The sequence below is a fragment of the Pyxicephalus adspersus genome, chromosome 5 (assembly GCF_032062135.1).
Source record: "Pyxicephalus adspersus chromosome 5, UCB_Pads_2.0, whole genome shotgun sequence".
In the NCBI taxonomy this organism is placed as follows: Eukaryota; Metazoa; Chordata; class Amphibia; order Anura; family Pyxicephalidae; genus Pyxicephalus; species Pyxicephalus adspersus.
The window spans coordinates 80,647,170-80,668,458 of NC_092862.1; positions in this window are offsets into that span (position 1 = coordinate 80,647,170).

The window sequence follows — 21,289 nt, forward strand, 5'->3', positions numbered from 1 at the left end:
TACTCCTGTCAGCTAAAAACAACCCTCTGAAACCACAATTTACACAGGCTCACCAAAATTGGACAACAGAAGATTAGTAATATGTTGACTGCTCTTATAAATCTCAATCTTTGCTGTGACATTTAGATAGTAGAGTAAAAACTTGGCTACAACATGAAAGCATGGATCCAACCTGTCTTATCAGTAGAAGTCCTTCAAGTTGGTGGCATAATGGTGTCAGGGATATTTTCTTGAAACTTTTGGCCCCTTAGTACCAATTGAGCATTGTTTAAATGCCACATCCAACTATAGTATTGTTGCTGACCATGTCTATCCATTTATGTCACACAGTTCAAATGATCTCAAACTGATTTCCTGAACATGACATTGAATTCAAATAGCCTTCAAAGTAACCAGATCTCAATGTAATAGAGCATCTTTGGGATGTGAAGAATGGAAGACCATATCGGTTTTGTGCACATGTAGTTACATCATTGGTGGCCTCCCTATAGACTAAGGGGATTGCAGTGCATCTGAATAAGACAGCAGCAGAAAAAACAGCTGTAAGGAGTGCAGCAGTGACAGGATGCTGGACCCCTCATCAATGAAAGGCACAAAGAAGGAGGCAGAGGTGTGACATAATTGCTTATTATGACAAAAGCTCACCCAAATCAATATGTTTAATCATGCTTCTAGATTATATTCCTTTCTTTTAAAAACAAATACAGCCATGGTTTTTAACTTCTTTTCTTAGTCTGTTCTTCCTGTCCCTAATTACCTCACAAGCCAACAACACAATATGTTTACTATATTTCAAAACTGGGTAAAAAAAATCACGACGGGTCCTTGTCTTTTTCAAGATTTGTCTTTTTCATTTTTTGGAAAAACAGATTAAGCGATTACGTGTTTTTTTATTAATTCCTGTCTAATAAGGTTTTGAGTTAGTTAACACATCTGTCTTTCTAATTTTACACCTTCAACTAGTAAAGATGCACCCTTCATTCCATTTCCATCATCCTCTTGATTTACCTAGAAAATAATTGAGATAGGCTTACCTTATTCCTTACTCCAACAGCCTTCCTCTCTTCCTAAAACCAGTCCTCTGAGGCCTTCATTTGCTTCTGCCTGCCTGAGCTTGTCCCTTACATATTTTACTCACAAGATTAAATCCCACCTAAAATCAAGATTTTTACTTTACCTAAAAGGGTAGACAACCCTTATATGTAAAGTAAAAATTTATTTGATTAAAAAAAAAAAAACAAGACGGTGCAGCACCGCCCCTAAGGTCTTGATTGCCACAGCAATCAAGATTTATTGGGATTGCAAAGCCTCCCGGGATACCTATGTCATGCATCCCAGGAGGCCCTTGGCTGTCATTTTTTCCGCTAAGAGGAAAGAGATGCAGATCTCACGCATGCGCAGTCTCTTTTGTTCCCCCTTTACAGTGGCCTACATCACCCGATCTCGCACCTGCACAGTAAATGAGGCAAGCTCTCATTTAACCTCTAGTGCCCGGGGATCGCACACTGAGAGGAGGAGTACCGCGGCTGCATTTATGTAGTACTTCTCTGCTTGTTGTACCAGTGTACTGTATATATTCAGAAATATTATTCTAAATCGGGAGGAAGTAATCAACAGAGGAAGAAGGAGGTAGGTGGATATTAACAAAGGTAGGGTGAGGAAAATACACCCTATGGTTGAATTTACATAGAACATCTAACTATCCTACCACTAATGCTAATCATGCTAGCACCAGCTGTATACAGCAATTGAGAGTTGTAAAGGAAGGGAATAAGAGTATTTCACAACTCAATGAGCCTGATTTATTACAGCTCTTCAAGACTGAAGAGGACACACTTTTATCAGTGAACCAGGGTGATCCAAAAACCCTGGTGCAGGATTGAAAACATTTGCTAACAAATAACAAATACATACTGTACTTACATAATAGGTCAGGTTAAAAAAAGACATACATCCATTAAGTTCAACCACTAGGAAAATAAACATATCCCAGATATAAAACCCTATGGACATAGTTGGTCCAGAGGAAGGCAAAAAAACCCTAAAATTTGCTCCCACTGGAAAAAATTCCTCCCTGATTCCATGAGGCAATTGGATGTTCCCTGGATCAACGGTCATTGGTATTTTTACTTTAAAGCCTTAATACCCAGTTAATTTTCTGTGCTTCCAGAAAAACATCCGTCTTTTTCTTAAAGCAAGATGGTTAGGTCACCATGTCAGGTCACCAACAGAAAATTTGTTTTACTGTGCAGCAATGGAGAAATCCCACTTGTCACGCATTTCTGCAACCAATTTGAAAAACAAGTAACTATGGCATGTGGTATCTGGAACGGCAAGCTCCAATATAAAGGTAAATTGAAGTCAAACTCAGATGGTCTTGATGGACTAAAACATCCCCCCTCAGTATTTGCTTTGGGCAGGGATAGAGGATACATTTTCTACCCTGGTATGCCCAGTTTTTGTAACAAAACTGGTCACATCGCCACTAAATGTACATCTAAGCCTGTTTGTAACCTGTAATGTAGTTCTAATCCCTAGGGATGAGCAGGAAGGCTTCTGACAGTCTCGCAAAAATTTCCTCGAACTTCCGGCATTTAGAGCTGGGTACTGGGCAGGTGGCACCAGTAAGAGCAGGAGGAGGAGGTGGTGGGCCCTGAGACGGAGCGTGGACAGCATTGGTAAATGGCATCTAGAGCGGGGTACTGGGCAGGCAGCGGCAGTAACAGCAGGAGGAGGAGGCGGTGGGCCTTGAGACTGAGCGTGGACGGCATTGGTAACTGGCATCTAGAGCTGGGTGTAGTGCATCATCAATGTCACCCAGAAGTGTGTAATACAATTTTTGTGAATGGAGTACTGAGCAGTCGGCAGCACCAACAGCAGATGGAGGAGGGCAATAAACTACCCTCTATCCACAATCTTCTCCTTTCTAAATCTCTAAATTTACTGGCTTTCACTGAAACTTGACGTTCCTCCTCAGACTCTGCATCTGCTGCTGCTCTCTCCTGTAGAGGCCTGCATTTCACACATACCCCCAGACCTGGCAACAGAGTAGGGGGTGGTTTGGGTCTCATTCTCTCACCTAACTGTACATACAGAGTCCTCCCCTACCCCACCCTCCCTTATTTTCACCTCTTTTGAAGCCCAATTTGTCCGTCTTTTATGCCCCCTACCCCTTATTGTTGCTGTTGTGAATGGAGGGACAAAAGAGAAAGAGGTTGAGGCCATCACCTATCTGGACAGTGTAGAAGCTGTAGCTATTGGAGACATTGGTGTGTAGGGGACTGCCTTTTTTCATCTGCTAGCTGTAACTTTACAAAATGCAAATAAAGTTGTTGAAGTGTTTCCTGCCCGTTAGTTGCCTTAGAAAGCCCACCAGGATATAAGAAAATGCAGGAAGTACAGGGGCAGAGATGGAAACGTGCTCAGCCAGGGTAGGTGCCTGCATTACTTTCCAGAACACGCTGACTGCTGTGTCTGTGTGTAGTGCAGTATTAGATTATTTCCCTCTATATTAATGGGGTATATGTGATATCTGTTATCAGAGATAATTCCCCTCTGTACTAATTGGGGTATATGTGATATCTGTTATCAGAGATCACTTTGGGAATTCCCTACTGTCAGTATATCAGCTACATATCCAAATATATATTTGCTCTGCTCTTTCAGTTATCTTTGCTGATCTGCACCCTCTGTCTAGTTACATTTAGCATAGGTTAGGCAACCAATGGCCCATAGGTAGCAGAGGTCCGGTTGCATTGGCAGATAAGTGTGATTGCTAGGATCTGGTAGTACAGATAGATTGTTCCTGAACTCCAGAGACTTTGCCTGCATCCCTGCAATCCAGGATCACAGCATACACAGCCCAATTGTTAGTTGGAGGATCTCCTTGCCGTTGTCTTCAGGATCAGTTCTCATCAGGACATCTTTGCTACAATCAATTCCAGAGGCCTCTCATCCTGACACTGATCATAACTGGAGGTATTTGTGGTTATAGACTGTCCCCAGGATTCTCCCCAGGACTATAGATTCTCCCCAGGACTCTATGTGCTTGATATGTGTACTCATTGATGTTTATTAATTGCAAATATTTTTATTACTGTTTTGGGATATAAAGCTTACCAATACTCCAACCTGTGTTTTCATGTAGCTGCAATGGTTAATGTTGTATGCTGGGTGTTGTGGTTACTCAGGTGCTGTTTTATATTACTGTTAATAATTCTGGTTAATGTCCCAAGAAGGGAGCCCCTCTGCTAACAGAGACCCTGTCCTGGGTGGAGGCACTGCCAACATTATTAGTATCCCTACTCTTCCACATAGCAAAGGCCCGGGATCCTCTCTATTATCTACAGGTTAGTGCCATAGCCTGGTTTGTCAGAGTAATTTATGACCCCCCCCATAACAGGGCTACAGGGGAATATGAAGAGGTTAAGACTGTAGAGGCTCCAACTATTGATGAATATGAAGAGGTTAGGGCTGTAGAGGCTCTAACTATTGATGAATGTGAAGAGGCTGAGGCTTCCCCTCACATGGACAGTGTAGGGGCCGTAGCTGTGCTGCCTCCAGCAGTAATATTTCTGTGCATTTGTGTTATAGCTATGCTTTATGTTTAGGGTATTGTTCTACTGCCATCTTATGGTCTATGTTTTATTGCACCTATTTTTGCTGTATGCCTCATCCCTTTTAATGAAGTTACTTCCTTCTTTTTTCATTGTAAGATTCTTCATGACTGTTGCTAGTTAAATGTACCTGTACATCTGCAAATACCAGTACATTTGCAATACCTGTACGTCTGTGAAAACCTGTTCATCTGTACATGCAAAAATAAAGACTCGTGGATTCAAGGTGTTTAGTGAGTTCAAGCTATCTGAAGAAGATTGTCAGTAGTGGTTGTCTCTGTTCCATTCAGACCAGGCATATAAGAGCCTGCTGCACTTAAGGCCCCTGAGACCCAGTCCACAATACTCTCCACATGACGTGGCTGTATGATTGTAGTCCGCCCTCTCAATAAATCTACCAGCGTACTGGTTCTCCGCATTCATCTCAGACCTGTGTTGAGAACTTGTGCTGCTGCCTCTAACAGTTTGCTGCTGCTGTCCTACAGTGGCGGACTCCCGGGGAGTATGCCCCCTGCCAGATGCGGCAGGTCGCCCAACGCCACGCCTTCCCCTGCGTCTACCGCTCATCTTTAACCTGTTCGGGCAAAGTGCACCTGTACCAAACGGTCTTCTTTGTTAAATAGCAACAGGTATCAAACAATGAAATATCTGTATTTTTTTTGAGTGAAATACAGAAATTGTTATGGCTTTTTGGATAGATAGCAAGTGGGGTCTGAATAAAATATCTTTATTTTTTGAGAGAAATACAGAACATTTTCTGGCTTTTTTGATGGATAGCAAGTGGGATCAGGATAAAATATCTGTATTTTTGAGGGAAAATACAGAAATTTTTCTGGCTTTTTTGATAGCACGTGGGATCAGAATAAAATATCTGTATTTTTTTCTTTGGAGAAATACAATTTTTTTCCGGCTTTTTTGATAGCAAGTGGGATCACAATAAAATATCTGTTTTTTTGAGAGAAATACAGAACATTTTATGGCTTTTTTGATGGATAGCAAGTGGGATCAGGATAAAATATCTGTATTTTTGAGGGGAAATACAGAAATGTTTCTGGCTTTTTTGATAGCAAGAGGGATCACAATAAAATATCTGTATTTTTTTTAGAGAAATACAGAATTTTTTCCAGCTTTTTTGATAGATAGCAAGTGGGATCAGAATAAAATATCTGTATTTTTTTGAGAGAAATACAATTTTTTTTCTAGCTTTTTTAATAGCAGGTGCTATCAGAATAAAATATCTGTATTTTTTGAGAGAAATACAGAAATTTTTCTGGCTTTTTTGATAGATAGCAAGTTTGATCACACTGAAATATTATTTGGAGTGTAGGACAGAAATGTTTCTGCCTTTTCTGATAACTAGCAAGAGGTAGCAAGAAAACCTGCACAATCGGTATATATCAAGAGATACAGAAGGATCCTAACCCGTCCCTATCACAATGCACAATTGCTTTTGTGATAGATTGCAAGAGGTATCACACTGAAATATTATTTGGAGTGTAGGACAGAAATGTTTCTGCCTTTTCTGATAACTAGCAAGAGGTAGCAAGAAAACCTGCACAATCGGTATATATCAAGAGATACAGAAGGATCCTAACCCGTCCCTATCACAATGCACAATTGCTTTTGTGATAGATTGCAAGAGGTATCACACTGAAATATTTTTTGGAGTGTAGGACAGAAATGTTTCTGCCTTTTCTGATAACTAGCAAGAGGTAGCAAGAAAAACTGCACAATCTGTATATTTCAAGATATACAGAAGGCTTCTAACCTGTCCCTGTCACAATTCACTTCTCTCTTTGCTTCTTCAGAACACAAGATGGAGTGACTAACTCCTTCCTCCTTCCCTGTATATATGCCTGTTCTGAGATCTCTGCTGATTGGGCTGCTGGGCCTTGCTGTGCATCCTGGGAGCAAATGATTCACTCCCAGCCGCGCCATTCCCGCTGGATATAGTCACCATTCCCGCCCCCAGCCTTTGTTCAGCGAGAACACAACCTCATGGCGAATCACAAGGCCGTTCTCGCTTAAATGTTTGGTTATAAAGACCTGATTCGCCATGAAATCGAACTTACAAATCTCGCTCGCTCATCCCTACTAATCACCTTTTCAGGAATTGTACCATGCGCAGGTCATATGTCGCTGTGACCTCTGAATCTCCAACTACCAAGGAGCTCCAATGGGGGGAATTGAGTACTGCTGCTGTCTTACCAGCTGAAGCAGCTGCTGTTCCTGAGAAAGACCCGGTGTTCAAGGTTCCAGTGGCCTGACCTCAGAGGAGGAGGTGATGGAAGCTGGACCTAAAGAGGGTGCCAGATCTGTGGAGTTGGATGCCTTAACTTCTGTACAGAGGAGAACAAGGAAAATGTCAAGATCAAGCGCAGACAGTGGTGAGACAAATACTAAGCAAAGTTGCCGTGGGAAGCATTTGAATACTCACAGTCCTGTAAATGTAGGACAAAACCTTGATAACATCAGTGTTGGTTGTGACAACTATTGTTAAATGTTTTCATCGGAATAATAAGCTCACTAAAGATCTTCTCCTTAAATGTAAGGAGCTTAAAAAGCCCAGTCAGGAGGGCTGCTTTTTTGGACAATATTGACTGTCAAATTTTTTGTCTACAGGAGTTTTATATAGAACAGAGGTCCCCAACCCCCAGTCTGGGCCATCTGACAGATGGGCTGCGAGAGCACAGAGGCTCTGACAGGTGCACCCCCCAGCGAGGTCAGGGGAAGGACCCCGCTGGGGGGTGCACCGGCCAGAGCCGCTGACCATGTCTCCTGCAGGCTTAGGGTGGTGAACAGGTTGTGTCCAGTGACCCAGACCTGCGATGGGAGAGTGGGCGGGTTCTGGCAACATGATGTCACTCTGGGGGAAGTTTTTTGCAAGCTGCAAAAGGTTAGGGACCACTGATATAGATCATCATATTAACTATACCCACCTTTAAAACTCCTGGAAACATAGAGTCAGTCTTGTCTGATGATATCGAGAACCAATCTAATTGAGTAGGTATCATGATTAAAGGTAATGACTTCAACATCCTGTCATTTTCAGAGATTGTACCTGGAAGAGCATTACTAGCCACTGTAAGTTATCATGTCAAAGAGTTGAGAATCTGTAATATCTACAGCCCAGTGAAAAAACAAGAGCGTGCTGATTTTCTCAACCTGATCCAATTTTTTATTCCTGGTTCCTCACCAATTATTCTGTGCAGGGACTTCAACTGTTTACTCCAGAAGGAAAAACAATTTGGCTGCAAATCAAGGAGCTATGACAAAACATATGTACAACTTAAAATTCTTGCCTCAGATTTAGAAATGCAGGATGTGTGAACTAAGCTTCACCCAGGAGATCCTGGATATACCTGGAACAGCAGTGTGAGTAAATCCTGGATTGACTTTTTTCTGTGTAAGAAGTTATGTAAATAAACAGGCCCCATGGAATTTAGGAGAAAGTGAATACAAAAACTAAAGTCTTTTTTATGCAGGAAGCCAAAAAGAAAGTGCAATGGTTTGTGTAACTAAACACACAATTGCAAACCTTTAAAAATTTCAACAAAATGGAATCCCAATGGATCCCAAAAAGGCCACTATTTCTAAACAACATCTAACCCAAATAACTAGACTACAACATCAGGCATGTTCAAAGCAGCTCACGACTTCAATTCTAAATTATACAGTGCCAAACAAAATAACCCTGCATTCACCAGTGATTGTCTTGACCTCTTAGCTGTTGTGACCATTAAAACTTTTGTTTTACCTTGGAAAAAGGAATTACTCAATATTATCAAAAGTTTTTCTAAAAATAAAGGCCCAGTGTCACGCTCGGAGGGACAGGACCACTAGGGGGTGCTATGGCTTGCACAGAGGTGGTGGGAGCCCTGAGAAGGGCCAAGGCGCGGAGTTTAGGCAGTAACCAGGTTTTCTCCAGAGCCTCTGATGATGAGGATGTTGCGCCGCTGGTTACTGCCAGGTTGGGCACACCAATGTGGACAAAGCACGGTACCAAATCAGTAAGCAGAAGGATAGTCAAGGAAAGCTGAGGTCGAGACAGGCAGCCAGCAATAGAGGTCAGGTCACACGCCAGGGGTCACACGCCAGGGATCCAGGAGACAGACAGCAATGACACAGAGGCCACTGCGGGCACAGGAGACACTGGAAACAGCAGGAGGTACAGGTGATGCATGGATGTCCACAGGAAGACAGGAACAGCACAGGAAGGTTGGCTGGGAACCAACAAACTGGACAACGAAGAGTTAACAGAGGAGCAGGACACAAGTAAGCTCTGCACTAGTAAGACTTGTTGCACGAACACAAAGAGCAGCCAGCTAAATAGCCAGAGCTGATCAATAGGATGTCTTCTGATTGGCCAGTGGATTAGACAGAATTGATAAAGCTTAGAAACAGAGACATGCCCAGTTTCAGAACTGCAAGCATGCACGGGAGAGGGATGCCTATACTTTATTGAGGAAGAGGTAAGTGTGACTCCCAGGCTCAGATGGTCTACCGATTTAATTTTACTTGTCTTTTTGGGAAGTGCTAAAATCTGATTTGTGCATTATCTTACAGGGAGCATTTTAAACAAGCCAACTTTCAGAGTCTTGACTTAAAGGAATTGCCACAATGCTTCCAAAGAAAGGAGATTTATCAAACCTGTAGAACTGGAAAACTATAACACTTCTCAACATGGACTATAAGCTCGTTGCTAAAGTTCTTGTAAACCGTATTAGAAAGGTAATTGACAATGTCATCTAACATGATCAAGCTTGTGGTGTTTTTGGGCGTGCCTATGACAACTTAAACCTAATTAGAGATGTACTATGGTATCAAAAAGAAAGAAAACAAAAATTGGCACTCCTATCGCTGGACTTCCAAAAAGCTTTCAATAGAGTGTCTCATGAATTTCTGTGGCAAGTACTGTACTAGAAAAAAAAAGGGATTCCCATCCATAATCATTAAACAAATTGCTTCTTTTTACAGTAATGCTTCCAGTCGAATTATGGTTCCCTTTCTGATGCTGTGCAGCTCAATTCTGGAGTAAAACAAGGTTGCTCACTGCCCTCTTTGCTCTTCATTTGTGCGTTGGAGCCTCTTCTGTAATCTATTTGAAGAGATAAGGTAATAAGAGGGTGCCTCTACCTAGGGGTAGCAAGAACGCTGTAAAGCTTGCTGCATACTGTACATGGACTATGTAACCATCATCTGTACAACTGAGGAGGCTCCAAACAGAGTAATTCCCATCACTAAATTGTTCTGAGCAGGTTAAGGGTTCAAGTTAAACTGTAGCAAATGTAATTGCTTGTACAATGGTTCATGACAAAAACAACTAAAAATTGCTGCTCAGAGTCAATCCATCATTTTTTTGTCTCTCTGGTGCCAGGGTTCGGCATGTGTTGGACCAAGTGGACAAATTACTGGGAGGGGCTGGACAGGACTCATTTATCTTGGTCCATGTTGGAACCAATCACAGGAGAAATGTAAGATGGAGAGATGTAAGAGATGTAAGGGAGATGTAAGATGGAGGATCCTTAAAGATCCTTAAAAAAGTTTAAAGAACTAGGTTTCAAGTTGAAGGAAAGGACCTCCAATGTAATGTTCTCTGGAATATTGCCTGTGCCATGCGCAACACAGGCAAGGCATAGGAAGCTTAGACAGCTAAATGCATGGCTTATGTCCTGGTGCAAAAAGGAAGGGTTTGGGTTCATAGAGCACTGGGCTGGCTTTTCATTGGGGTACAACCTGTATGCCAGAGATGGTTTGCGCCTAAATGAAAGGGGTCTGCTGGGCTAGGTGGATTATTTAGGGGAATGGTGGAGGGATATTTAAACTAGGACAGAGGGGGATGGGACAGTTAAATAAGGTGGCAGAAAGGATAGTAAGGGGTCAGCCACTAGTGGAGGGTGGATTAGGGATAGTTGGGGGGAGGGTTATGGATAAATGTATGGAACTTGTTACAAACAAACATTGCAGTGTGCAGTACTAGTTGTACTGAAAAACAATTTGACAAACAATGCTGATAAATGCAGCAACGATTTAAAGAGCCTGTTCACCAATGCTAGAAGTCTACCAAACAAAAATTGGGGAGTTAGAAGCCCTAATGAGTGAAGAGCATTATGACTTTGTGGCTTTGAAGAATCCTTGCTTTGTTCTTTTTATGACTGGGCTGTCAATATTCCTGGTGATATTCTCTTTCGTAAAGACAGAGTCAAACGAAAGGGTGGTTGTGTCTGTATGTCTGTATATTTTTTGGGTACAGGTCTATAATATAAAAAAAAAATTCATGAAAAACAGTACTGATTTTGGTACAGAAATCCAGACATCAGTGAAACGCCCAGGATGTTAATGTAAGTTGTAAACAGGAAGCAAAAACAGGAAAGATAAAAACATTTAATTTTCAGAGAAAAAAAATTTCCATTATTAAGGGCTTAACGGCTCTCTGTGACTTTGACTGGGGGACAATATTGTCCTCAAAGAATGCAGAACAGTAAGGGGAATTTTTCAAGTCTGTTCTACACAAGCACACTGAAAAATATATTCAAAGTAGTAAGGTAAACTCTAAAATTTTTTTCTATATATTATTAGCAAAAAGATCAGATCTGAGCATGTAGGCACCTTAAAGGATGTCTCTGGGTTGGTAACTGGGGATAAAGAAAAGGCCGATTTACTAAACAATTATTATATAATTTATATAACTATTTATAATTCATAACAGCAATGTAATTGCCTTAAATGAGTCACAATGGCTCAAAATTGATATGATTGAAAAACAGTTGGGCAAAATTAAGGTTGACAAAGCACCAGGACCTGATGGATTAGATCCACGTGTCCTCAAAGAGCTGAGCTCAGTTATTCCAAAGCCATTATTTCTCATTTTTAGAGACTCTTTAGTCACTGGCATGGTACCGATGGACTGGCGTAAGCCCAATCTGGTTCCTATCTTCAAAAAGGGAGGAAAGTCATAAACAGGTATCTACAGACCGGATAGTTTAACGTCTATAGTTGGAAAGGTCCTAGAGAGTTTGATAAAGAACCACATAAAGGAGTTTATGCTAGAATATTATAAGTGTTAGTCAGCATGGCTTCAAGAACGACCAAAGTTGTCAAACAAATTTACTCTCTTTTTCTAAAGAAGTAAGTAAACAGGTAAACAGTGGAATAGCAGTTTATATAGTGTACTTGGACTTTGCTAAACCATTTGACACAGTACCCCACAGACGGTTAATATGCAAGTTAGGGTTAATAGGTTTAGAAAAGTCAAAATGCAAATTACATTTAATATAGATAAATGTAAAGTTATGCACTTGGGGGCTAGCAACATGCATGCTTCATACTGTCTAGGGGGAATACATTTGAGGGAGTCAGAAATGGAAAAGGATCTGGGGGTTCTGGTAGATCATAGACTTAATACCAGCATGCAATGCTAAGCTGCAATATCTAAAGCTAGCAAAGTACTTTCTTGTACTAAAAGAGTAATAGACTGCAGAGATCGAGACATAATCCTGCCTCTGTACAAAGCATTGGTCAGACCACATCTGGAATATGCAGTCCAGTTTTGGGAACCAGTTCACAAAAAGGGCATTGTGGAATTGGAGAGAGTGCAGAGAAAGGCAACTAAACTAATAAAAGGAATGGCGGAGCTCAGCTATGAGGAGAGATTAGCTGGACTGAATCTATTCTCCCTTGAGAAAAGATGTTTAAGGTGGGAGATAATTATCCTGTATAAATATATAAATGGTCCATATAGAGAACTCTCTTCCCAATTATTCACTTAGAGATCATTACAAAGAACAAGACAGCACTCTTTGTGTCTGGAGGAAAAGAAGTTTAAGCTCCGGATAAGGAAGGGATTCTTCACTGTAAAGTCTTTGAAAATGTGGAATCGGCTCCCTCAGGAAGTAGTTTCAGCAACTACTATAGATTACTTTAGGAAAAAGCTGGATGCTTTTCTAGAAGCACAGATTATAACTGGGTATAAAGGCTTTAAAGTAAAGATAACAGAGACCCTTGATCCAGAGAACAACTGATTGCCTAATGGAATCAGAAAGGAATTTTTTTCCCCTGTTGAAGCAAATGATTTCAGGGTTTTTTGCCTTCCTCTGGACCAACTATGTTTTATGGGGTTTTATATCTGGAATATGTTTATTTCCCTAGTGGTTGAACTTGATGGACTTATGTCTTTTTTCAACCTAACCTACTATGGAACTATGTATCGTCCTTATCATTAAAACAATGCTATTACCGGTAATGTTACATCTCAGCCTGGTATACCCTTCCAACGAACAAACACAAAAAGCCTTAACCAGAGCAAATTTCAGATTTATGTTGAACTTACCTGCTGAAAAAGTAAAAAGATATACAGTGTGCAAAAGCAAAGAAAACGGTGGAAAAAAACCTTCTAGGTATTAAAACCTTTTTGTGGACAAAATTTTTTTGCTTTCTGCTTCAACTGCCTTTAAACAAAAACATATAACTGGACGTACTTGCTAAAAAAAACGCAGCTGGTCATATCTTTACGGGAGTTCCAATATCCCTCAATGCCAGTATTGATTGTACCTTTTGATATTCAACCTGCAAAAATCAGACACAAATACTCTAATGGACCCCCGGAATATAAAAGAACTAAAAAATAACTGAGGAGGAAATTACAAGTTACAAACAAATCTAGAAATATTTAAATTATGTCTCACTCTCAAATAAGCTCAAAGATTTAGCCTGGCAGTGTGCACACAAATGCCTTCAACTAAGAACATTTTAGTATAGAAGGGGAATGTATTCTACATCTGTTTTGGAACTGCCAACAAGCTAAAATTCTTGTCTGGCTTTAGAGCACTAGAGCAGGTTAGTACTTTATGGGCCCCCACAAAATAAACCATCTGAGAAAAAAAAGTACTATGGGTTACTGTAAATTGTTTTAAATTTGCTCTCTGGAAAGTTAGAAATATCTTTCTATATAAAGATGATTGTATCGTGGAAAAAGAATGCATTAGGTATGTTTTGAGTAAAATGTAAACATTTTTCTGTTAGGTTGCAAGAGATTGGGGAAATCCAAGGCTCAAAGTACATGGTGTTTTTCATGTAGACTTCTTTGGGCCTGATTTATTAAAGCTCTCCTAGACTTGAGAAGATACATTTTCAGCGGTAAATCTGGGTGATCCAGCAATCTTAGAATGGATCTGGAGGATTCAAAACATTTGCTAGCAAATAGCAAATGACATTAAAGCATATGTTCCCAACCGTTTTTGGGTCACAGCCCACTTTTTCAAGGAGTGTTTCAATAGCGGCCCCCTTGGGTGAACAATACTATATATTGAAAAACAAGGACAGATTTTTTAAATTATTTTATTCAAAAATTTTAACAATATCGGTGTATTACTAAAATATCATTAAAAAATATATTTTATATAAAATGTATATAAAAATATATATAAAAATGATTATAATGAGTGACCAGGATGTAGGTGTAACATGCACCCCGCCAGCCACTCAGTCCTTCACACAGCAGCTTCTGCAGATTTGACTGCAGGCGGCAGTGAGCGGGACTGAGCCTTTCCCTCTAAGCAAGGTTCTATGGCATGAGGAAGGGGTAACCGCAGTTCCACCTCACCACTAGTCTGAATGCAGCCTTAAAGTTTGGTGAGTTGGCAAATTTATATTTGAGGCACCACAGCGCACAGACAATTGGCAGTACCTTAATGTTCAATGCCATGGAAGTGGCCCCCAGGGGTCATTAATATGCCAACTCCAGGGGACCCTGGTCTTGAAATAGTCAATCACCACAAATTTTACTTTATATAGAAGAGTGGATAACCCTTTGTTTCTTTTCATTAAATCCCTATTTTAAAAAAAAACAAAAAGGCAAAGCCCCTCTCTCTCTGTCATTACCGCCGCAGCGGTAAAGACTAAATGGAAGCCCAGAGCCTGCTGGGATACATATGTCATGAATCCCAGGAGGCTTGGGCTCAGAGAACAGGCATTCGCAGGAGGGACTTTTCTGTCATTGAAAAAAGAAAGATGGTGATCTCACACATGCGCAATGAGATCAGCACTTTATTTTTTTTTATTTTTTTTTACAAATACAGCGGCATAAGTCACGGGTCGGTGCAAATTCAGGGGTCATCTTTTTTATTTTTACTTTAGGTCCACTTTAATGAGAAAAGATGCGTGAGGTGGACGGTACCCCTGTTGGGAACCTATTCTTGAAAGGAATTAATTCCAGGTTTGCTGGATCACCCATCTTCACTGTTGACAGTGTATCCTCTCCAGCCTTGGAGAGCTTTACCAAATCAGGCCCTTCGTAAATAAACTTTGGTCAGATATGTAATACAATTGCAAAACACTATTACTTACCTTACTACCTGTAAATGGAAATGTACATAACCATGTTTTTTTTTTTTTTTTTACCTACTAGTGCTGGTTGTTTCCTTTGCTCATTGCCTCCCTTGCTCACACAAGTCCTGGGGGAAACCGTGTGCTGGGGAGAAGCAACTATCCTCGCATATCTGAGCAAGGACCTTGCTATAGATGATAAATCCAGCAATAGATTGGTGGACTGGAGTCTAACAAGTACTGTTGCCTGACCATGGCCTTACAGATATGAATTACAATACTTAGTGAGCCATGTGGCAGGGATTAATACCTATTCTAGCAAAATATAAATTCTACCAAATATCTAAATTTCAAGGAAAGGGATTAACCCTGGAGAACTTTTAAAGTATCAATTAAAATATAATTTATAGCCAAATTACACACAAAGATTATCTAAATTATCAATGAAAAAAAATAATGTTTTCTGAATGTGTTTTAAAACATAAACAGATGTCTGGCAGCAATAACAAAACCACTAGTGCATAACATGATTTTTAACCACCCGACCGTTAAGCCCGACCTTGGTACGGGCTTCAAAAAGTTACAATTATCGATAAACCTGAACTTTTCTCACTGTATGAAAATACAGTGAGAAAAGTTCGGGTTTATCGATCACTTACCTGATCCCACTGCGATCGTCCTGCAGCGTCGGGTGTCCTCTCCGGGAAGAAGCCGGCCGGCTTCTTCTCCCTCCGTGCGTGATGACGTCGGCGCGGGAAATTCAAACTGAAACTCATTCAAACATTTTGTATTGGATTCAATACAAACTCCTGTATTCAATCGAATACAAAATAATTCAAATAATTACAAAGTATGTAATTGGTAAATTCAAACTCTCATTTTGTATTGGATTGGATACAGGAGTTTGTATTCAATCCAATACAAAATGAGAGTTTGAATTTTGTTCTCATTTTGTATTGGATTGAATACAAAGTCCTGTATTCCAATCCAATACAAAATAATAGAAAATATATTTATGTGGTTTTGTCTATAGGTATGTGACGGACACTAGGGAGGTGTTTTAGAAAAATATATTACTTTACAGTATACTGAATTATCGCATTTTCAGCATTTTTCATTTATGTATGTATTCTTGTTTAAGCTTTTTGTGTCTTTTATTTAATTTTATTAAAAGTTTTTTTTTTTTACATGATTGTGTGTTTCAAACATTTTTTATATTCATGATATCTACTAGAACCCTTGTTCAGACATATTTCTGTAAGTTACAGTTCTACAATTTAAAAAAAAAATTTAATGAAAAACAGTGTAACGCTTTTGGAACAGAAATCTAGACTTCAGTGTTAACGCCCAGGTGGTTAATATACTAAAGTCTGCTTCCTCAGCAGTTTGAGAAGCATGTAAAATCCGCAATTCGATAGCAGAAATATTACCATTTTTAATTTGTATACCTATAATTTGTAAACAAGTAATAACTGTACTTATTGTAACATATCACCTCAGGTATCCAAAAGCCATGACAAGGTAGGTGTCAGTAGAACATACTAGAGCTATTTTTATTCAATGCCTTAAAGACCTGTGCCAAACTCTGATGTATTCATGATTTAAAAATTATTGTGACTATATTAGGTTCTGTCCAGGACGTCAAAAAGATCACAGCCATAAAGGTGGAAAGGAAATGTGTAGGGTACAATTTTGATCAAAAATCAGAATCTTAAACGCGAAGTCGAAACTGGTCCAGTTTGACCCAAATAATAAAATATGCATACCTGATCTACCAAGCCAATTTGATACTCCTAAATAAACAGTGTACCAAGTTAATATATTCAAGTCTTTTTTTTATCAACACACAGATCCTTCCGTATCACTCACCCCCACTGTACTCCCTCCAGATTGCATATATGTATGTATGTTTTAGTCCCAAATGCATATCTCTACAGTTATCAACATTATTTTACCACATGGTTACCTGATCAACTAGTGAATCTAGGTTTGAATAAATTGGATTACTGCTAAATTGATCCCTTTCCATTTAGGTCTATGGCTGACATTTTTTCAAGGTAATTGCCCAAAAGAAACAATTCAAGAAAAACATGTTTTTCTGTATATCGCAGGTAAAATATGGTCAAGAATAAAATCAGTTATTAAACTCAGCTGCTGACTTTTTGATTCAACTTTGAACACCAAATTGATTATTAATTTCCCCTTAAATGTAGAAATTTAATTATTTTACAATCAAATTGTAAAAAATCTAGTGTATTGTATTGTATAGCATTCAGGCAGAAGGTAATACAAAATAATTATAATATACAAATTACAAAACACACTTAAAAAAGCCTAAAGCTTTGGGTGTTTTTTCATTTGAAAAAAAAAAAACTGTGTTGGGTTCCCCTCCAATATTAGGCCCAGAGCCCCTGTAGACATGGAATCAGGCTATCCAGGAAAAACTGTCTGGTGCGCCATTTTTTATTTATACAAGGCCCCTTTTTCTTCATACACGGAACCTTGATGACCAGAAAAGAAGGGTTGAGTAAGCATATGCCCCCCCTCACTCCTGGGAATGTAATGCAGGGGTAAATAATTACTGTTAGCTGTTTCAAAAGCTTTAAGTAATACTCTTAGAATAAAAGACAGATAAAAAGTTTTTATTTAGGAAGAATGAAAACGCAACACATACTTGCCAATTTTTTTCATTCAATCACTGGAAGAGTTATTTCTACAAACCGGACAGCATTGCATTGATATAGCAAAAGCCAGGAAATTTGTCATTGAAGTGGTCAGTGAGTTAGATTTAACGATAAGTGCTTGCTATGAATTCTGTGGACTTACAGTGCTGGATGTTGTGATGTGCAATAGACTTACTTTTGGGTACGAAATAATTGGCAAGTAAGTTTAAGCCATGTTCAATGGCTTTGCAATTAATTTAAAAAGTTAGGTTTTCCTCACTATACTTTAAAAACATTGATTTACAGAAGACTTTAATAAATGATTTCGAAAACATATTTCAGTATTTATTATGTTCAGGGACCTTGCAATTAACTCCAAAAGGTGGCAGCCAGGGGCTTCAGCTATATTGAATTAGTGGTAATCAAATTTCTTTGTGCATATTGCCAACTGATGATAGGTAACTACTAACAGGGCCCATTTAGGTGACTAGTCAAGCAATTTAAACATAGAATTAAAAATATTTTCACACGTGAAGATAACAAGGATTCAGTACTGTAAAATAAAGGACTGCAGAGGTTACTGTTGACGCTGACCCCATATTCCCTGTTACATTTTAATTCAAGAAAAGCTAACATCTGAAGAACAGAAGGAGACAGGAAATTGTTGCTGCTAAGGTGCCAAAAAGGGTAGTGAGCTATTTAGGGCACTTAGGGTTCTATTTATAAGGCAGTGAATCTGACATTTACTGACATTTCTCCTGATGAAACTTCCTTGTCCTCTAGTTTCAATAGCAGAAATTGATTCTCCACCAGGGAATGTTTCAGTGAATGTCAGAATCACTGCTTACAAATAGACCCTTTACAGAGGATAGCCAGAAAAATATTCTTAAGTGTATATTTCTAGCATTGATGCCCCCTCTTTCCAGGTGTACTGACTATGCTCTCAAACCCATGTCCTTATTTTAGATATACTTTACGTTAAAATCAGTGACAATAGGGAGGTTCGTTGGGCCCAGGTAATGTTTGCTATAGGGTCCCATGATTATTACTTATGCCACCCTACTACCTCTAGTCAAAACAGAGCATAAGCTCTGAGGTATATTGAACCTCTGCAGAAAAATCACCACTTACAAAATAAAGAAAAAAACTCCCTGTGGCTTGTATCTCCAACTTTAGGCCAAGCTGGTATTTGAAACAATGCCTGTCTCCTGAACAACGATAATTAAAGCTTGTTTTGAGAATAAAGTAGTTTGGTATCCAAACCAAATATGTTCTGCTCATTATTGTTATTTTTTCTTGGTAACTAGTTTAAATTTGTAAATTTTCCAATGCTACTCCAAAAGTTGAAAGAAAGGCTTTACATTCAATTTATGGGACAACAGCTTGTCCAGCATTCTTCCACAGGAAAAAAAAGTGACCTCCACAAATGTCCCTCATCAACTTTATAGCAATCCAAACTTAAGTCTTCTGATCTTAGTATTTCTAATTTAATTTGAAAACTATTGAAGTGTTTGAAAATCAACTGTGGCTTGTTTGCCTAACTTTGATCTTCCCCGATACTACAATTGCAGAGTAACTTATATTTTACAATTATTTACTTCATATATTAACTTCATATACAGTACTTTACTTTTCCACTACGGGAGCATTTTCCTATGTTGGCCCCATAGGTTCAGAATGATCTAAAAAATAAGCCTGTGCATAACAAACTTGCCCTGGCATTGCATCTGAGGTATTGTACCTTGTCTGTAAAACTGAAAACCTGACACATCAGACAGCCAACCTAGATCACTTTCAGACATAAACTTGCTTTGCAAAAAAGAAAGAACAACCACTGAGTAGTATCCTCACCGGGGAAGCAGTCCTGAACACCCACCAATAAGGTACTCCAATAAATTGCACCTGCTATTTATTTCAATAGATCTTTACACACATTTACAGAGATACAATCTGTGGGCTTCCTGGTAAAAAAACAACACAATGGAAATGAGTATTTTCTGATCATCTTCAAGTAACCCAGTATATAGGTTTTAACTATATATGTGTCACAAAAACCATATGTTACTGATTTTAATGGTTTGGTTTTGCATAAAAATGACTGAAATATATTTCTACTGTATCATTTACAGGACATTTTTGTATTAAAAAAATAAAATATTAACACAATAGCGCACCATTGGATCCTATGGGCTCCCCCTAAATTTCCTAAAGCGCAAGCTAAATTGGATAATGGTAAATTACATACTTGCCTGTTTGCTTAATCACAAGCTTTTTACTGCTTCACAACACCTGGGACCCTTGGGTGCACTTCTACAGAAGAACCTAATCTGGCCCTATGTATATATGGCCGTATATGTATATATGTGAAAAGATGATTTAAACACATTTGTTTTGATTTGCATGCCAGCATTTCAAGAAGGTCATCTTTGAACTTCACAAGCAAGTTCTCCAGTTCAAGTCTAACATTCATATTCCACTTCCTTTCTCAGTGGCCCTTATTAGCCAGGCTCCCACAGCTTGTAGCACATTTTAAACAGCAGCACTAGGAGAATGTAAATGCAGAATAATATATCAAGACTCAAATTTGCATGGTCAAATGTCAAAAAAATTAGACCTTTTCTAAAATCATGCCAAGAGAAATAACATAAGTGGGCCACTCAGCAGCAGGCATGCCATTTTCAGTTAGTTCAAGCTGTCATCACTGACTGCAAGTGGAAGTAGTGGTCATTAACCGTAACTGTGCTATTGCTGCTTGCAGACTAGAAGTTCTTTATTTTACGTTACATACACACGTGCAAAATGACAGTCTTTCAGAAATCCCCTACACTGTTATGTTGCTTAGCTTATGTGGGAGTTGGATGTTTGTGGTTAATGCCATTATCAGTGCAATAGATAAGAGAAGGAAGTAATGAGGACAAGAGTGTGGGTAGTGACTTGGAGGTGACACACTTGCATACTGTAGTGGATAAATACTCATTTAAAATAATCACTTCATTTCAGTCCTGTAATGACATTAACAACCTTGAAACACAGGGAATTACACCAGTCATAACAAATAATTGAATATTCCACTAGTGCAGAATTGAGGCACAAGTCAGAATTAATGTCATGCTGTTTCTAAAGCCTATGGAAGCATGCAATTAGATAATAAGCTTAAACAGCAGAAAACTGGCACTAAGGCTTCTACTTCTGTTACCAAATAAAGCACTGCTCACTGTAAAGCTTATTCTGAATCTGTCAATTACAAAAAAAAAATAAGCACCTTCCTCTCAGACACCGGATGCTTATTTTATATAATAGATTTTGAAAACAACATTTAATAATATGTAATTGAACATTATTGAAAAATATGAATGACTAAGAAAACACTCTCAATATTTTTTTTCAAGGGGGGTAAACTAGTACAAGACCAAACACATACTGAAATCAATTTAAGCTCTGTATGAACTAATACAGCTAATTTAAATTATGTTTTTCTTTTATTCATTTCCTATTAAATCAGTATTTTAAAACAGTACAGCTGGAAATGAATTTATAGGCTAAAAGATGACTCCAGAGAGAAATATGTCTAAAGCTGTCCAAATATTAGAACATTCATGTTGAAATGTCAGTGAATGCTAATTAGCACCTTAAATATTTAGTTTTCCATAAAAAATTGAAAAATACCATTGCACCCCAACACACATA